General features: G+C 45.2%; 1 long non-coding RNA gene across 2 annotated transcripts; it reads left to right on the top strand.

The window, feature by feature from the left end:
- Nucleotides 1-304: 304 nt before the first annotated feature.
- Nucleotides 305-2,832, top strand: LOC143109035 (uncharacterized). 2 transcript variants are annotated; one of them, XR_012983791.1, is made up of 7 exons: nt 305-555; nt 1,346-1,420; nt 1,534-1,663; nt 1,778-1,843; nt 2,254-2,343; nt 2,464-2,534; nt 2,661-2,832. It is a non-coding gene; the product is annotated as an uncharacterized LOC143109035 (long non-coding RNA). The 2 variants fall into 2 exon arrangements; XR_012983790.1 differs by having other exon boundaries at nt 307-1,420.
- Nucleotides 2,833-6,076: the final 3,244 nt, after the last annotated feature.

Here is a 6,076-nt window from a genome sequence, read left to right as displayed (position 1 = left end):
TGATTGCCCTCAGTAAAAAAACACAAGAAACAGGAATGCAATCAGTTACAAACACTCAGGTTCTCTGCTTCATAAGATGTCGCCGGCGATCGGGAAGACGCTGAGCAAAGGGCACCGTCGCGTAAAACAACGTGAGTCCGCGGAAACTGCCGGACGGTGCTTAAGGGCCGGATTCGAACCTGCGATGACATGGTTAAAGTGCTATGTAGCACAGCGCTGCCTTTCCCATGTGTGCTATGGAGACGCTGATTAATGCAGAGCTCATTAGAGTCTCCCCACACAGCAGTAGACTCCTAGGCGGATCCGCCTTCAAGTCGCCAAACCCGCGTGACTGTCGCATTCGTTTTGGTGCCGCACAGAGGATCAGCTCCGCCTCCAGGCGGCTCCGTAAATTCTACTGTCAAACAGCGGGTCCTGAGTGGACCCATGTCGGATCCGCGGGCGCGGACGCGCCTGTACTGTAACGGTTGAATATGACTGTACATCAAGAGCCGAGAAGAGTCATACTAGTGGATATTTTCTTTGCTGGGACACGGTTGCGCTGAACCCTCTCGAGTAAGTGATATTTATTAATATATTGCGACATTCACAATAGCTAAACATTGGCCTTTGTGGTTTTATACTTATCATGTTTATTGATTGTAATGACGTTGTTTGATATTAGTGCAGACGTTTGTAATTTTGAGCAACAGGCTAAGTTAACGTTATTGTTAGCTGTGATGCTCATATGAGTCTGTAGCCTATTTGATTTAAAATGGGTTAGCAATTTCGGCAGAATATGTTATGGTAGTGTGATTTAAAAAACACACATTGTTATTTAACGTTAGTCTGGTCTTGTCTGTTTTAATGTGTTGCTGTTGTCCATAGTCCATAGTGCTACTATGCTAGCGGCATACAGCTGCTATCGATAGCTAGCATGCTGCTAAGCGCAATTGCATAAGTTATTGCTAATGTCTATTATACATATATATGTTTGAGATCACGTTTGCGATGCAATCCTTGATTAAGCTGATACATTGGCACTGGTATTTCAGTCAATGAAGTCAGTGAAGCACTCGTCTGCTATGAAAGCTACCTACAACTTTAGCATGTTGACTCACTGATAATGGTTTAGCCCTAGCTTCTAGCTAGCTGTGCATTAACGTTTGCATTTTGCCAAGTTTGGTCTCATACGTAACTTTAGTGTCCTTCTGCCATCTTTGTAATGAAAGCCTCGGCATTTTAATCACTGTTTAAGTCAGTTCAGACAACTAATGAGTATTGGCGTCTGTTTGTGATTTATTATGCTAACGTAACTTAACTGTATGGAACTTGGTCCCCATCTTCTATTTTGTTTGTTCTGCAGCGTCAACTTTTATCTAACGTTATGATTGCCTCTGTTGGGTTCGCTTGATGAAGATACTTTCTGGGTTGTTAAAATGTAATGTGAACACATTCCCGTAGCATTCCAAAATAGACCAGAGATGCTTGTACTATATGTATATTTGGAAATTTTGGGATTGCAATAACCATAATGATATCGTTATTTAACAGCCATCGTTTCGAGGACTCTGATGAGAGTGAAGAAGAGCCAGTAAATGGTGACTTTGCATCTCTGAGGTACCTTCCAACTCGCCTGGTATATCAGTTGAAGCCTCAAGCCCAAGCCAATTGCACTGGCAAAGTAAGTAATAATCTCTTAACATTGAAATAACTAAATCATTATATTAATATTAGAGATATGGTTAACATTCTTAGTGCTAAAGACATTCCCCTCTCCTTGTATCTATTCCTCCAGCTCCACCATCTTGCCGAGTGCCAGGCAGCCGAGTCACTACCCCTCAACCTGGAGAAAACTGTTAAGGTAAAGACTGATCTCTGAAATAAAATTGAATACAGTGGCCCCATCTATATTAACACAGCAGTAGTCACTCTATTTCAAATCAACAGATTGCATCTGCATTACCATCTCAGATTTTCTGCATACTTCATACATTACTTTCAAAATCTCAGCCAAATATTTTGTCAGTTAAAACATCTGCATTCATGCAATATTGCCTGAAAAGTTAATTCATTATTATCAGATTGTATTGAAACACATTGATTTCAATGTTAATCCATTCATGGAGTTGATATAGATAGTGCATACCAAAATGTTGAAACATACAAATTCATGTCCAGTATGACCAGAGATTTGTTTTTGTTTGCCATTGTTTGGCCCTGTAGCTCTCAGCCTACCATGGTTAACAGATCACAACCATTTATCTCCCTTAGCACCTCACCATGGGGCAGGACCGCAACACTCTTCACCACCTCAACTCCCTGCACCTGCACCCGCATTTAACATACGGAGAGTTACTCAAGGTAGGGACTGATCTCTGAAATATTAGTGAATAGAAAGGCCCCATGTGTATTATCAATGATGACTACCATTTAATAAATTTTTTCCCCCTCTCGCACACCGCCCACCTCACTATGGGCCAGGAATGGCAGTCCCTCCTCAACTCCCTCCACCCCCACACCAGCCCTCAACGTGCAGCGAACAGAGGAGCTTTGTAAGTCATGTTTCTTTTTAAATTTAATCTCCTTAATACCTATCTCATATATTGTATTGTGTAAGCATACTTGGCTTTGGATGCTACATACCATAAACATAAACATATCTGTCTGTTTGATTACAGGTGCTGTGAGGAAAAACATGGTGACACGGTCAGCCACGGACGCTGAGGTCACCAAGCACGCAATTAGGTGTTTCAACTGGCGGTGGATCGGGCAACGAGGAGACATGTTCCGCCTCCATCCACACAAATGGATTAGTAGGAGAAATAAGCATTAAACAATCTTTTTATTGAACTTCTTGTCATTCACCAGTTATTCATTTTCTGATATTTTAGATGTGCATAGCGCAGCATTTCATTGAAGTTGTAGCCTATTAGATAAAATATTTCATGTCTGCACTGACCTAGGCTGATAAAGCACTAAATTAGGTTTTGACCTCAAAATTAATGTAGAGTAGCCTAGGCAACGTAGGCTACTTAACAAAAACAGAATAGCTTATAACCTGTAACTTTCCATAAATGTCCATTTTATATTTCCATTGAGTAGTGATCACGTTTGTACAGTAAATTGATGTCTTGACTTAAACCTTTTCTGTTAGGTTTATTGACAGTATTGTTAAGTTAAAAATACGAGGCGATGCTAATCGTAGGCCTATCTTGCTGTAGTAGCCTAGGCTAGGCCTAGTGATAGTTTTACTTTTATCCTATAGTTTATCCTATTTAATCCTACAGCAAAAACAGAAGGAATTTTGAAAATGAGATAAACGGGTCCGAAACGGACCCGGGCCAGATGAGCCTTTATGAGTCCGTTGCGGGTCCGCGGCGGGTGTATGTATCAATTTACGGGTCCCAAACGGACCCGCCGCGGAGGTAAGGTTTTAATCGCGGATGCGGGGCGGATGCAGCGCGGAGCCACGGCGGGTCCGCGATCCGCCTTCGTAGCGGATCCGTTCCTGAGAGCATCTGGACTCCGATACGGGTCCGTTTCGCGGGTCCGTTCCGGATGCCGTCATACATCCGCGGCGGATCCGCCGCGGAGTCCTTTTGCTGTGTGGGTCGTGACTGCCGGCTACTGTGTGCGTGCGTGCGTAGGTCAAAGTCCGCCGATCGCAGCATTCCCCTATTTTGTAAAATTATTTTTTACTCCTCTGGGTGTTGCAATGGATATCAATGATTCATATAATTGCCCTCAGTAAAAAAGCACAAGAAACAGGACGCAAACAGTTACAAACTCTGCTTCATAAGATGTCGCGGGCGATCGGGAAGACGCTGAGCAGAGGGCACCGTCGCGTAAAACATCGTGAGACCGCGGAAACGGCCGGACGGTGCTTCAGGCTGGATTCGAACCTGCGATGACATTCTTAAAGTGCTATGTAGCACAGCGCTGCCTTTCCCATGTGTGCTACTGAGACACCATTAATGCAGTGCTCATTATACATGATTAGAGTCTCGTGACTGCCGGCTACTGCGTGCGTGCGTAGGTCAAAGTCCGCTGATCACGGCATTCCCCTATTTTGTAAAATTATTTTTTACTCCTCTGGGTGTTGCAATGGATATCAATGATTCATATGATTGCCCTCAGTAAAAAAACACAAGAAACAGGAGCAAACAGTTACAAACACTCAGGTTCTCTGCTTCATAACATGTCGCGGGCGATCGGGAAGACGCTGAGCAGAGGGCACCGTCGCGTAAAACAACGTGAGTCCGCAGAAACTGCCGGACGGTGCTTCAGGCCGGATTCGAACCGGCGATGCCATTCTTAAAGTGCTATGTAGCACAGCGCTGCCTTTCCCATGTGTGCTACGGAGACGCTGATTAATGCAGTGCTCATTATACGTGATTAGAGTCTCGTGACTGCCGGCTACTGCGTGCGTGCGTGCGTAGGTCAAAGTCCGCTGATCGCGGCATTCCCCTATTTTGTAAAATTATGTTTTACTCCTCTGGGTGTTGCAATGGATATCAATGATTCATATGATTGCCCTCAGTAAAAAAACACAAGAAACAGGACGCAAACAGTTACAAACACCCAGGTTCTCTGCTTCATAAGATGTCGCGGGCGATCGGGAAGACGCTGAGCAGAGGGCACCGTCGCGTAAAACAACGTGAGACCGCGGAAAGGGCCAGAAGGTGCTTCAGGCCGGATTCGAACCTGCGTTGACATTGTTAAAGTGCTATGTAGCACAGCGCTGCCTTTCCCATATGTGCTACGGAGATGCTGATTAGTGCAGTGCTCATTATACATGATTAGAGTCTCGTGACTGCCGGCTACTGCGTGCGTGCGTGCGTAGGTCAAAGTCCGCTGATCGCGGCATTCCCCTATTTTGTAAAATAATTTTTTACTCCTCTGGGTGTTGCAATGGATATCAATGATTCATATGATTGCCCTCAGTAAAAAAACACAAGAAACAGGACGCAAACAGTTACAAACACTCAGGTTCTCTGCTTCATAAGATGTCGCCGGCGATCGGGAAGACGCTGAGCAGAGGGCACGTCGCGTAAAACAACGCGAGACCGCGGAAATGGCCGGACGGTGCTTCAGGCCTTATTCGAACCTGCAATGCCATTCTTAAAGTGCTATGTAGCACAGCGCTGCCTTTCCCATATGTGCTACGGAGACGCTGATTAATGCAGTGCTCATTATACATGATTAGAGTCTCGTGACTGCCGGCTACTGCGTGGGTGCGTGCGTAGGTCAAAGTCCGCCGATCGCAGCATTCCCCTATTTTGTAAAATTATTTTTTACTCCTCTGGGTGTTGCAATGGATATCAATGATTCATATGATTGCCCTCAGTAAAAAAACACAAGAAACAGGAATGCAATCAGTTACAAACACTCAGGTTCTCTGCTTCATAAGATGTCGCCGGCGATCGGGAAGACGCTGAGCAGAGGGCACCGTCGCGTAAAACAACGTGAGTCCGCGGAAACTGCCGGACGGTGCTTAAGGGCCGGATTCGAACCTGCGATGACATCGTTAAAGTGCTATGTAGCACAGCGCTGCCTTTCCCATGTGTGCTATGGAGACGCTGATTAATGCAGAGCTCATTAGAGTCTCGTGACTGCCGGCTACTGTGTGCGTGCGTGCGTAGGTCAAAGTCCGCCGATCGCAGCATTCCCCTATTTTGTAAAATTATTTTTTACTCCTCTGGGTGTTGCAATGGATATCAATGATTCATATAATTGCCCTCAGTAAAAAAGCACAAGAAACAGGACGCAAACAGTTACAAACTCTGCTTCATAAGATGTCGCGGGCGATCGGGAAGACGCTGAGCAGAGGGCACCGTCGCGTAAAACATCGTGAGACCGCGGAAACGGCCGGACGGTGCTTCAGGCTGGATTCGAACCTGCGATGACATTCTTAAAGTGCTATGTAGCACAGCGCTGCCTTTCCCATGTGTGCTACTGAGACACCATTAATGCAGTGCTCATTATACATGATTAGAGTCTCGTGACTGCCGGCTACTGCGTGCGTGCGTGTGTAGGTCAAAGTCCGCCGATCGCAGCATTCCCCTATTTTGTAAAATTATTTTTTACTCTCCTG

Source organism: Alosa pseudoharengus, unplaced genomic scaffold, assembly GCF_046254945.1.
Source record: "Alosa pseudoharengus isolate Yale_2024_CS ecotype anadromous, Long Island Sound unplaced genomic scaffold, YU_APseudo_1.1 YU_APseudo_1.1_scf_66, whole genome shotgun sequence".
Classification (NCBI taxonomy): Eukaryota; Metazoa; Chordata; class Actinopteri; order Clupeiformes; family Clupeidae; genus Alosa; species Alosa pseudoharengus.
The sequence above is the reverse complement of the archived record's forward strand: the minus strand, read 5'-3'. Positions and strand labels throughout refer to the sequence as shown.